Below are 14,108 nucleotides of genomic sequence, written 5' to 3'. Positions count from 1 at the left end.
AATAAATAAATAAACACTATATTTTTGTTTGTAAAAGTTCTAATATGAAAAATACTTTTGAAAAAATAGATTTTTATATTTAATTGGACTATTTTAGTTATTTTTTTGCTATTTGAAATAATTTAATATATTTATTCATATTTTAAATCATTATTAAATTAATTATGACGTCATTATGATTCGACTTCGGTTTAACCTCGGTCCAACTTCAAAAATCTTGAATCTCTCCCTTTTACGGTTCATTGAACGATCCGGATCTGAAAACCATAATTGGGCTTTAGATTTAAGATCTTGCCATTATACCCCAATTTTAATATTGTGCTAATGTGACTCTTTGTGCTATGCTAATGTGACACCAACTGTGCGTTTAGATATCGCTTATTTTGCTGAAAACTGAAAACAATAAAAATTTTGGTTACTGTTCATTAATGAAATCACTGTTCATTTGCTTGTTTGCACTGTTCATATTCCATGAGCAGTGCAAGAGGTGCTGGACTTAAATAAAAATAATAATAAAAAGAAAGCCAAAAACGCGAAACATGGGACATGAACGCGCAAACCAAACGGACACCAAGTTAGCATTAGTGAGCAAATCTTGTAGTCTCACGTGGACAAAGGCAAGAAAAGTTCTCAATATACTACGATTTGAAAATGCTTACAGACAATCCAACTAGAAAAGAATCTTCACCGGTCCAAATCGATTTATTTCGTAGTTAATGTTATAAATTTAAGTATATTAAGTATCACGATATTTCCCTCTCAAAAAAAAAGTATCATGACTTTTTTTTTTTTTTTGGAACTATCGAGTAGAATTGAACTACCAAATTTTAAAAATTTTCATCTTCTAAAAATCAGTCATAGGCAAGCCTCCAATTAGGTCACATTTGAGGAAGCTTGGGCTAGGGTCCACAAGCCCACCATTTAGGAGAGAGAGATAGAGGTCTGGATTAACCTCTACAATAAGCACTCTTCCACCGTTTGATAGGAGACTTATATAGCTGCTTCCTTGGCTAATATTCTCAAAATTGTTATACTGATCTCTTATAAATATCTTTTTACTTGCATAAATTAAAAAAATGAAAAATAATGTGTCCACACTTTTACAACAAAGCTTAAGTGGTCAATTGTTACTAATTCTAATTTGAACTCTCCGTTAAAATTATTTTTTTTACCCACTAGTAATAGTCAATAGCAACCTACTACCTAGGATTTGTTGTAAAAATATTGTGAAAATGTTGTGAACATATCATTTATGTAAGTTGCATTTTAAAGCCAAAAAGAATATGGTCATCATACAAAGTTTAGTTACAAAATTTATTGTAGTCTAAGGCTATAATTTTACTCCAATAAAATAAACAATACTACATATTTTGAAAATTTAACTGTTGAATTGCATGTTCTTTTCGCTCTTAATACACATGTCAAATTTTGTGTCGGATATTATTTATTATATGATCTATAATCTTATATTTTATGCATAATGTTAAACTATAAAAACTTGCAATTTAAATAATTTATTGATGACATAGCTATTGATCTTTAATTTTTAGAAATCCGCAAGTATGGAGAATATAAAAAGAAGATGTAATCCAATAGTGGATTTGTCAAAATTCACTTCTAGTAAAAAGATATTGAGTAAAGTTGTGTAGCCTAAAACTACAACTAATTTTGTAGCTAAACTTTGTCGATTGTCATTGCTGATTTTCTTTTCTTTTTTTGGACTATTATCTTTGGACATGCTTCAGAGTCTTTTCTTCCGTTCAAAATAGAATAGACATTATTGTGTGCCTCACTGCTTTGGTCCCCAAGAGAAAGATTGCTCTGGTCTGGGCATACAATATAAAATAGACATTGTGCCTCACTGCTTGGTCCCCAAGAAAAAGATTGCTGGACTGCAGACATTAATTAAAAATAGCCGCGATGCTTGACTCTTAATTTCATTGAATGAATTGTTTTTTGTACTTAATATTTTGTTTTTATTGAATGAATTGTTTTTGGTACACCACTCCAAAACTTTTTATTGGAACTATATTTCGAAAAATTAATTATTAGATTATATAATTATATTATATATCCTTCGTACTTACAAAATCAAAATAATATGATATCAATAAGTTTTTTGTATCCTAAATGATTAAATGTCAAGTTTATTTCATTTTAAAATTATACACGGAACATGAGTTTGAGAGTCATGTAAGTGCACAATTGCACCTGGCCCCAAGAACAGTTATGGGCTCAGGCCCAATGAGCCTTAAACAATATGAATTTGTAGAGTGTGGGCTTGAAACCCAGGTTAGAAGTGTTTGAGGATTAAATGACAAGTCAAAGATTGCAAACACTTGAAAACAACAAGGAATATTGTAAATCAACCTGCTCGGATGTAAGCCGAGAGATGTTCTTATATTCTCTCTTTCTCTTTAGATTACAAAGAAGGGATCCCCATTTCTGTTCTAAGTTGCTCCTTAAATACTCCTCTTTTTGATACTTTGTACACGTGTTGCCCCAACTCCCCCTTAGCCTAGATATTTCTTTTCTCACTGCCTTTGAATAGTAACCAGAAGTTTCCCTTCCACTGTTCAGGTGTCACTTCCCCATTAATGCGGCCAGGGTGGTAGGTGCAGGGTCTTTAATGTGAAGGTGGCAGCCTTTATCTTTGGTATTTCTCTAACATCGGTGCTTCTAGGACATTCACGAGTTTACCCCCTTTAACCATTGGTCTTGACCATGTCATTCCCTAACCTTTACCATAAAGTCTCGGGTTCTCCGGTGTCCGTCCGAAGGGAAATTCATCCTCGGCTGGATTCTCGGATCCTCGGCGTATGGGCCGACCCGTAGTACTAACAAGTTCCAAACCCAAGAGCAGGTCGGCCTTCCTTAGCATGGCCCAAAGGCCCACATCCCCATCAGGGTCTTTTTACTCCCCACAATAGCCCCTCAAAACACTAATTTTCAACGTCCGAGGAGAAAAATAGGGTTTTGATCTGACGAGAACCTACTCTACACACTTTGTGAGTGATTACACGTGCGGAAATCGTTTCGCGTCCCAGAAGATGCCACTTGGCGGTTTTATTTTCAAAAACGCGCGCATTTATGACTGTAAGCCACACTTTGTCTTCCACGTTCAACGGCGAAATGGGTATCCAACGGTCCTCGTTACTCCACGAAAATTTGGGCGGGACAAATATAATTTCGAGGCCGCTTTTCCGCACGTCGTGACGCTTCGGGAACCTGCGCCTTCATTTAATTCCCCAGGGGCTAATCCCATCAAAACATCAGCAATCATACTTTACCTGCAGAAACCGTGGAAATTTGCACACCTTTAACTTTGTAAGTTCTTGCTCTCTCTATCTTTAACCTTTTCTCCTCGGATATAGTCCTCGGCTGTCCTCGTAGATATTCTCCCCTTTAGAGTTTAGCCTTTCGGTCTTTTCTGATGGGTAGGTTTAAGTGTCTAGTTGATACCGCCGCTGGAATGGAAGGCTTCAGAGCCAAGTATCACATTCCCGGCGATGTAGGTTTAAAATATTGCCCGGCAGAAGCCATGGCCGGTTCTAGAAAGGAGGGAGAGGTTATCATCCCAATGATAGCCTTTATAGAGGGTGGGATGACCCTCCCAATGAGGCCTATAACTAGGGAGTACCTTCGCAACCACCGGTTGTGTCCCGATCAGTGCCTCCCAAACGTTTTTAGAGTTTTGGGTAGCATCGATGCTCTAAACGAGCAAATGGGTCTAAACCTCACCTGGCACGATGTCGTCTTTCTGTACGAGTCCCATAAACTCTCCAAAGTAGGTTACTACATTAAATCCCGCTCCAGCGTCGTTAGGCTAATCTCCTGTCTGCCCAAATCCAACAAAGGCATGAAGGATGACTACCTGATCGTCTCTGGAAACTGGCACGACGGCCTCCACTGCCCAGTTGAGTGGGGAGATCCAGGTGCGACACCTTAGGATTAGCCTCCCCCCCCCCCCCGCATAAACTCCTCTAATACTCACAAAAATGCGCACTCACATGCATTCACGTTTATTTAGGTTTATCATATGTTGTGTGAATCTGACCATGTTCGTTTGATTTGGTGTCTTCCTTCGCAGATAAGCGACACGCGCGCCCACACTTAAGCCACTGCAACGTTGCAGATCTTAACCGAGTACTGCGCTCCGAGGTGTTTGTCAGCGAGGACCTACAACTCAGAGCGGCTCATCTGATTCTAGGATACACTCCCATCTCCTCGAACTTCCAAGAGATAGAAAACGCCATAGTAGCCGGTGACCGAAGGCGAAGGAAGATAAACGTAGCCCGGCCCCACTTTTTGGACGACCACGATCTCCCTGACGCCCCTGACACCGTTTTATACGGACAGCCCATTGCGGCAATCCCCCTCGCCGTGCACTCTCAGGCAACTATTGTTCCAGAAGAGCAGGTGTCTTCTTCGCATACACTAGACGAAGAGATAGATCAATTCCAACTTGAAGACACCGAAAGACCTCGAGGGACTCAGTTCGTCGTACTTTCTGACGAGGAGGAAGAAGCCACCGAGGCCTCTAGAATTGCAGGGTTCGTAGTTGCCCGACCGGAAGATGAATCTGAGGAAGACATGGATAGGATGCAGGATCTCCTAACCAAGAGAGGTGCAAAGGTCGCCGGGAAAAAGACGGGGGCGTCCCAAGTTCTTCCAATTTTGCCACCTCCTCCTCCTCCAGCCGAGCCAAAACTTCCAGCCGAGGATCCCAAAAAGAAGAAAAAGGGGGAGGCCGAGGGGACGATCAGCAAGGACCCCAAGAAACCACGACAACAACCCCCACCGGTTCAGCAGCAGAAGCTGGATAAAGGCAAGGGTAGGGCCCGCTCAGTTGAAAGCGGGGAGATCAGGGATGAGGCCGAAGTGCGCCGAGCACCGGTCACCTGGTCCCCTGACTTAAGATTGGATGGTGCTCCCATCTCCTGCCAATCCAGTATAAGGGCGGTTCAACAAGGCCATGCCCACCACTTGGCCGAAGTGTTGGAGCGCCCTCTTCTGCTGCCCAAGGATATGGAGACCTTGGAGAAAATGAGCCAGCCACAACTATTCATTTCTTTAAAAAGGGATCTAGCGCTGGTAAGTTTAATCCTTTTAGGAAGATTCCACTTTTAAGAATACTCATAAGTTTTTTAGTATTCCTGATTCCATCATACTTTGTTACAGGCCATTCAGGAGGTTTTTGTAGCCGAGAAGTTCATAGAAGACACTCGGAAGAAGGCCAGAACTGAGCTGGAGATTAGGATGGAGACTGAGAAGTCCTTGGGCACAGCCCTTGCTGAGAACGATAAGCTTATCTCGGAGGTGGCTGCTCTAAAGACAGAGAAGAATGGAGCCGAGGCGAATCTGAAGACCATGAAGACCCAGATAGAAGGGCAGCGCAAGCTCCTTCGCGAAAAAGATGATGAGCTCTCCCGAGCCCAAAGGGAACGCTCGGATTTGGAAAGGGAACTTGCGCTGATGAAGGAAGAAGCCAGCTCATTCCAACGCTCTTTACAGGCTGCCAAGCAGACGAGCTACGAGGAAGGGGTAGCAACCACCGAGGAGCAGCTGACAGAGGCCTTCGCGGCTCTGTGCCGGGAGTACTATCAGAAAGTCTGGGGGGAAGCCCTAAACGTAGATGGAGTTCCTCTATCCTCAGATCTGAGGAAGTCCGAGAACGTTTGGCTTCCCCTGGAGATACAGGAGATTGAAGAGGCTCCTGCTGCTACTCCTACCCCTGAGTCAACTCTCCCTGCTCTGCCTCCGATGGTCCCACAGCCAATTCCAGATCCTACAGAACCTTCAGGTTCCAACAAAGAGAAGGAAGGAGGCGGGGATGCAGAGAAGGACTTGAGCCAGAAAGTGGAACCCGACGTCCTTCCAACGAAGACAGCAGACAAAGGAAAGCAAGTCCTGACTCCCTTTGAGCTGGAGTTGAGAAAGACCGAGGCCACCAGTACCTCTCAGCAAGACCCCCCTCCAAAAGCTTAGAACCTAGCTTTAGGACTTTTCTTTTTCTAAACCTGGATTAAATATGTAATGTACATTTAAGTGATTAATGAAGAACTATTTCGTTTGATCCTGATTTATGCTGCATCCATTTTACTTTATTCTTGTTATATTGGTCATAAAGATTGCCATTAGTACATGGTCAAAAAGGGGCAGAGCAAACAAATCTAACTTCAAGTTTTGCACAATTATAACCTCCGAGCAGTCGTTCACGTGTTATTAAAAACTTAATAAAAAGTGATATGGCTAATATGTTTAAACAATGCCTTGGTTAAAAAAAAAAGAGACCTCATATAACGATTAAAACCTTATAATGTGTAGCATTGTTCTTAGTAGGATGTAAGATCTGAGGACCATTCCTTATATAAATTTGCTTAACGTTTAAAGATATAGAACTTAAGATCCGATCTAACAAACGGTAAGGCGCTAATTTCCAGACGCAATAAGAAATTAACTTTAATCAAGTTTGCAATCCGAGAACAAGACTTAACAAAGTTGCTGTTTTAATTACTTAGATCAGTAACTTCTAATGTTAATTTCCCCAAAGTAGGAGGTCCGAAGACCCGGCATAACTAAGGTTATGTTTAACAAATGACAAGACATCAATTTCCACAAGGTTTGTGGTCCGAGGACTGCACTTAACCAAGTTTCTGTTTGATTCTTAAGAACAGTAACTTCAAATGTTAATTTCCCCAAAGTAGGAGGTCCGAAGACCCGGCATAACTAAGGTTCTGTTTAACAAATGACAAGACATCAATTTCCACAAGGTTTGTGGTCCGAGGACTGCACTTAACCAAGTTTCTGTTTGATTCTTAAGAATAGTAGCTGCATGCGTCAGAGGTACTCATAACTTTGAAATGTTCACTGACAAAAGCACATTTTATTAATAATAATATCTTCTAAGATTATTTACATTCCATGGGCGTGGTACAATTCTTTCATCTAGGTCAGCTAGCCGATATGACCCTATGCCTGTTACTGAAACAATGCGATAGGGGCCTTCCCAGTTGGGTCCTAATTTACCCCAAGCTGGGTTCTTAGAGGTGCCCACAACTTTTCTTAGTACGAGATCACCAGGTGCAAGTGGCCTTAGCCTCACATGGGCATCATATCCCCGTTTTTGCTTCTGTTGATAATAAGCCATTTGGACCATAGCTACCTCGCGCCGTTCCTCAAGCAAATCTAGGCCTTTCTCCAGGAGTCCCGCGTTATTCTCTGGATTAAGAAAGCTCGCCTTTAGGGTGGGAAAACCAGATTCCAGAGGTATCACCGCCTCGGCTCCATAAGTCATAGAGAATGGCGTTTCTCCAGTGGACCTGCGCGGTGTGGTCCGATACGTCCACAGAACATGAGGGAGCTCTTCTACCCATCTGCCTTTCGCATCATCCAACATTTTCTTCAGCCCACTGACAATGACTTTGTTAACGGCCTCGGCTTGCCCATTTCCTCGAGGATAAGCTGGGGTGGAATATCTATTTATGATACCCATGTCACCACAATACTTCCTAAAAGCCTTACTGTCGAACTGAACACCATTGTCTGAGATGAGTGTGTGTGGTATACCGAATCTAGTAACGATGTTTTTCCAGACAAACTTCTTGGAGTCAACATCTCTTATATTTGCTAAGGGCTCAGCCTCAACCCATTTAGTGAAATAGTCTGATCCCACGAGAAGCCATCTTTTATTACCTGTTGCCCTCGGAAATGGCCCAACTATGTCTAGTCCCCACTGTGCGAAGGGCCAAGGACTGGAAAGGGGGTTAAGAACTCCTCCAGGTTGATGAATATTAGGAGCAAATCTCTGACACTGATCACATTTCCTGGCGTAGTCTTGGGCCTCCCTTTGCATATTGGGCCACCAATAACCCTGAGTCAGGGCTCTGTGGGCTAAGGATCTTCCCCCAGTGTGGCTGCCACAAATCCCTTCATGCAATTCTTCTAGAAGCCCTTCTGTTGAATCAGGGTATACACACAACAAGTACGGTCCTGAAAAGGATCGTTTGTACAGTTTCTAGTCCTCGGACAACCAGAAACGTGGCGCCTTTCGGCGTATCTTATCTGCTTCAGATTTTTCCTCAGGAAGGACATCATTCCTAAGAAAAGATATGACCGGGTCGATCCAACTAGGTCCAGGCCTTATTAGATGGATGCGAGGTGCGTTGGTAATGACAAGAGAGGGTTCTAGTAAATCCTCAACGAGGATAACCCTAGGTAAACCTTGAGCCGAGGACGTTGCCAGCGTGGCTAAGGAGTCTGCATGGGTGTTTCCGCTCCGAGAGATATAAGTTAAGGCGAAGGAGTCAAATTCAGTTTGCTGGCGCTTGATCTGGGCCAGATATTCCTGCATCCTTGGATCTCTAGCCTCCATGGTCCCCGTGACCTGGCCGACCACCAGTTGAGAGTCCGAGAAGACATGGATTTCCTTTCCACCCATTCTATGCACCATTTTTATGCCTACCAAGACCGCTTCGTATTCGGCCTCATTGTTAGTAGCTGAGAACGCCAATCTCAAAGATTTTTCGAAGACAATTCCCTCAGGGGACGTTAGAACAAGTCCAACACCAGATCCTCTCTGATTAGCCGCCCCATCCACATACACTTTCCAAATCGGAGGCATGGCAGTTGTAATCACACCAACTGATTTTTCATCCATGTGTGCTTCTTTTAGAGTTTCTTCCAGCAATGGCTCGGCAAATTCCGCCACCAAGTCAGGGAGGACCTGGCCCTTCACCGAGGTGCGAGGCTTGTATTTAACATCAAAAGCCCCCAGGATGGTCCCCCACTTTGCTATCCTTCCTAAGTAGTCGGCGCTACGCAGCACTGCCTTGAGGGGCAATTGGGTCAGAACAACCACTGTGTGGGACTGAAAATAATGGGGAAGCTTTCGCGTGGCATGGACCACGACCAGGAGCGCTTTCTCTAAGAGTTGATAACGCACCTCGGCATCACCCAAAGACTTACTAACGTAATATACCGATCTTTGCACCCCGTTATCATATCTTATTAGGACCAGGCTGACTGCGTGGACGGCCACTGCCAGATAATCAAACAAAATCTCATGTGCCTCCGGACGAGACAAAATGGGTGGCCGAGAAAGATATTGCTTGAGCCGTTGAAAAGCTAACTCGCAGTCCTCGGTCCATCGAAACCCTTTCCACTTATTCAACAGTTGGAAGAAAGGACAACACCGGTCAGCTGACCGAGATATGAACCTGTTCAAGGCGGCAATCATTCCCGTTAACTTTTGAATTTCTTTTGGGTTCCGAGGAGGCTGCAAGTCCTGAATAGCCTTGACCTGCACCGGGTTTACCTCTATGCCTCTATGAATAATCATGTATCCCAAGAACTTTCCAGACCCCACGCCGAAAGAACATTTTGAGGCGTTGAGGCGCAACTTGTACTTTCTCAGTATCTGAAAAGTGTCGGCCAAATCTTTCACGTGTGAGGGTATTGTTTTTCTTTTCACCACCATATCGTCAACATATACTTCAATGGTTTTCCCCATTTGCTGTTCGAACATTCTGGTCATCATCCTTTGATAGGTAGCCCCAGCATTCTTCAAGCCGAATGGCATGACCTTATAATGATAATTCTCCGTCGGTGTAATGAAGGCAGTCTTCTCCTGATCCTCTAATGCCAAGGGAATCTGGTGATAACCCTAGAAGGCGTCCAAAAAACTCATCCGAGGATGTCCGACAGTGGCATCCACCAGCTGATCAATACGTGGCATTGGGAACGAATCTTTAGGACAGGCCTTGTTCAGATCAGTAAAGTCCACACATACCCTCCACGTTCCATTTTTCTTTTTAACGACAACTGTATGGGCCAACCACTCGGGGTAGAAAACTTCTTTGATAGCCCCAGCCCTCTTGAGTTTAAGCACCTCTTCCTTCACAGCCTCGGAATGTTCTCTGGAGGAGCGCCGAGGTGGCTGCCTTCTCGGAACAACGGCTGGGTTGACATTTAAATGATGACAAATGAAGCTCGGATCGACGCCTAGAGCTTCATAAGGATCCCACGCAAAAACATCGATATTTTTCTTCAAAAATTCTAACAATTCGATCTTCTCTTAGTATGGCAGAAGTATGCCGACCTGGAAGAACCTCTCTGGATTATCAGCTACTGGGAACTTCTCTAACTCCTCACAATGTGTCTCCTCTCCTGTCACCATCCCAGATGAACCAGGAGCTGTTAACTGCTATAAGTCTTTGGTGATTAAAGCCGAAGTCTCGGCTTCTATCTGATGCAATACTGCAACCGATATGCACTGTCTGGCTACCGATTGGATGCCGAGGATTTCCTCAACACATTCCCCCGAGGGGAATTTAACTTTAACATGTAAGGTAGAGGAGACGGCTCTAAGCGTGTGCAGCCAAGGCCTGGCGAGGATGGCCGTGTATGGAGAGTATGCATCAACCACGATGAAGTCCACCTCAACCGTTTCTGGGCCGGATTGAACGGGCAAACGGATCTGTCCCTTCGGCACAACGGCTCTCCCTTCAAAGCTTATAAGCGGCGAATCATAAGGAGTAAGGTCTTCCAACTTCAACCTTAACCCCTTAAATAGATCAGGGTACATGATATCTGCACCGCTGCCCTGATCTATCATCACCCTTCTCACATCATAGTTCCCTATCCTGAGGGTGACCACAAGAGCATCGTCATGGGGCTGGATAGTCCCTACCTTATCCTCCTCGGAGAAATCTAAGACGGGCAAAGTGCCCTTCAACCTCTTCGGCCTGTGACCCACATCCTCGGTCTGAGGATGGGAAACCGCCATCACCCTAGTGGGACCTGAGCGGGTCCTGCCAGGGGCAGCGAAGATAACATTAATTGTTCCCAATGCTGGCCGAGATGTATTGTTCCTCTGGTTGTTTGAGCCAACTTGACTGACCTGCCCAGTGGGCTGACACAAGTGGTGCTTTAACTTTCCCTCACTGACGAGCTGCTCTAGATGGTTCCACAGGGTCCGACAGTTCTCGGTAGTGTGGCCCACATCCCGGTGGTACTGGCAAAAGAGGTTCTGATTCCTCTTCGCAGGGTCTCCTGCCATCTTATCAGGCCATTTAAAGAAGGGTTCCTTACGAACTTTCTCCAGCAGCTGATGTACTGGTTCCCGGAATACAGTGTTCACGGCCTGAGGTGCTGCCGAGGCGGACTGTCCGACGTAATCTCTCCTCGGCCTGTTATTGTGGTATCTGTCCAACCTGAAATCCCTTCTCTCCTGCGGGATAACATTCTCCTTTCCCTTTCCTTGCTGTTGGTCTTCCTCCACTCTCTTATACTCGTCAATACGGTCCATGAGGCGACGTACACTGCGAACAGGCTTTTTAGTCAAAGACTTTCTCAGGTCGTGATCAGTAGGAAGGCCTACCTTAAAGGTATTAAGTGCCACCTCGTCAAAGTCGCCATCTATTTCATTAAACATCACCCAGTAACCATTGAAGTATGCTTTCAACGTCTCCCCTTCCCTCATGGTCATGGATAACAGCGAGTCCAATGGCCGAGGTACTCTGCTACACGTGATGAACCGTGAAGCGAATGCCCTAGTAAGCTCCCCAAACGAACTTATAGACCCCGACTTAAGGCCGTTGAACCACCTCATAGCAACAGGCCCCAGGCTAGAGGGGAAAACTTTACAAATCAGGGTCTCATTGTGAGAGTGCACCGCCATCCTCTGGTTAAAGTGACTCACATGCTCCACCGGATCAGTCCGGCCATTATAGATGGTGAAAGTGGGCTGGGTAAACCTTCTGGGAAGCCTTCCTTTCTCAATCCTCCATGCAAATGGAGATTTGGAGAGCTGGTGCAACGCCCTACTCATAGCATCGTTGCCTAAGCCCCTAGAATGAGACTTCTTACGTCTGCGAGTTGGCTGGTCGTCCTCCTCACCGGAGGATGTTGCACTGGTGGGAGAGCACGACCTTGGGCTGTAGCCAGCTCCCCTATCCTCCTCTGAGGAAGAATTAGATGAGGACGGTGAAAGCCTACGCTTGGCGCGGCGTAGCTTTCTCTTTAAACGGTTGATTTCCTTCTGCATGGATTTAGAACCCTCATCGTGGGTGGTGCTACTCCCCTCATGAATATGGCTAGCACCTGGGTATTCTGTATGGACACTCCCCTCACGATCCCTTCGATGTTCAAGACGTTCGAAATGATCTTCCAGCTGTGATCCCTGTGACTCTGCATGGTGAGCACCTAAGCCTGCCATAGTATCCCTGCCTCTTCTAGACTAGATTTCCCACAGACGGCGCCAATTGTAAATGCACAATTGCACCTGGCCCCAAGAACAGTTACGGGCTCAGGCCCAATGAGCCTTAAACAATATGAATTTGTAGAGTGTGGGCTTGAAACCCAGGTTAGAAGTGTTTGAGGATTAAATGACAAGTCAAAGATTGCAAACACTTGAAAACAATAAGGAATATTGTAAATCAACCTGCTCGGACGTAAGCCGAGAGATGTTCTTATATTCTCTCTTTCTCTTTAGATTACAAAGAAGGGATCCCCATTTCTGTTCTAAGTTGCTCCTTAAATACTCCTCTTTTTGATACTTTGTACACGTGTTGCCCCAACTCCCCCTTAGCCTAGATATTTCTTTTCTCAGTGCCTTTGAATAGTAACCAGAAGTTTCCCTTCCACTGTTCAGGTGTCACTTCCCCATTAATGCGGCCAGGGTGGTAGGTGCAGGGTCTTTAATGTGGAGGTGGCAGCCTTTATCTTTGGTATTTCTCTAACATCGGTGCTTCTAGGACATTCAAGAGTTTACCCCCTTTAACCATTGGTCTTGACCATGTCATTCCCTAACCTTTACCATAAAGTCCCGGGTTCTCCGGTGTCCGTCCGAAGGGAAATTCATCCTCGGCTGGATTCTCGGATCCTCGGCGTATGGGCCGACCCGTAGTACTAACAAGTTCCAAACCCAAGAGTAGGTCGGCCTTCCTTAGCATGGCTCAAAGGCCCACATCCCCATCAGGGTCTTTTTACTCTACACAAGTCATATAATAAATAACACTTGTTAATTCAAAATTTCGTATCTATATTTAAAAGTAACAAAAATATGTAATCCAAATATAGTTACAATTAGTTGTTTAACAATACTACAAATACAAAAAATTCCACAATATTTTTAATAAATTGTTGAGGTAACTAATTATGATTACTATAACATTACTTTCAGTATAACTACCACTAACATCATTTTAGTTGTTCTTGAATAAAAATTTTCCAATACAACAGTTGTGAAAATGATATACCTCTAAATTTATTGTTGTTTTTTAAGCCTAACAAACAAAAGGTAGCTAGAAAAATCTCATCTTTCCAATCAAGATTGTATCTTGTACATTTGCTTCATAACAAGCCTCTCAGAAGCACGTGGGTCTCATAATATGGTTGAAAGCTTAATTAATTACACCAAATGCACCCTCAATGTATTCTCTTTAAATTAAATTAAATAATAACCACAATTCCCTTAAATTATGTTTGGATGGCAACATTTGGATTTGGATTTAGATTTGAAATCCATTGATTTAAAATGCCTTAATTTGAAATCCCTTGATTTTAAAATTCCTTGTTTGGGTCTTTTTAAACAAAGAAGGATTTGAAATTCCATTGTTTGGATACTTAAATTCGTCATTTGAGATTTCCAAATTCCACCGTGTGAAAGGGAATTTGAAATCCATGGGTTTGTGCCTACCAAATTCTTGTTGGATTTGGGCCCCCTTAAATCCAAATCCATATCAAAATCCATGGAATCCAACCAGACCAAAACTGACTCGCTCTTTTTCCCTTGATCTGTTTTGTGTGCAAAACAAAAAATTAAATAAAAAATAAAAGTCTCCGAGCCAAATAAATTTCTTATATATATATATATATATATAAATATATATATATATATAATTCAATCGTTGCAAGCAAGCATGAAGTCTACTGAAAGAATTTTTATCATTAGAATGTGAGTAAGAAGCTACATTCATAATCCAAAGTCTAAACATCTAATTATTCAAAATTATGAAGAAACCCCCCACCCCCTTTTAATCATTCTAAACCCATATTTTGGCCCTATTTAATTTGGTTCTCAAATTTTCACTACTTTTACTTTTACT

This window comes from Castanea sativa, chromosome 6 (genome assembly GCF_040712315.1).
Source record: "Castanea sativa cultivar Marrone di Chiusa Pesio chromosome 6, ASM4071231v1".
Taxonomy (NCBI): domain Eukaryota; kingdom Viridiplantae; phylum Streptophyta; class Magnoliopsida; order Fagales; family Fagaceae; genus Castanea; species Castanea sativa.
This window is presented reverse-complemented; position numbering follows the sequence as displayed.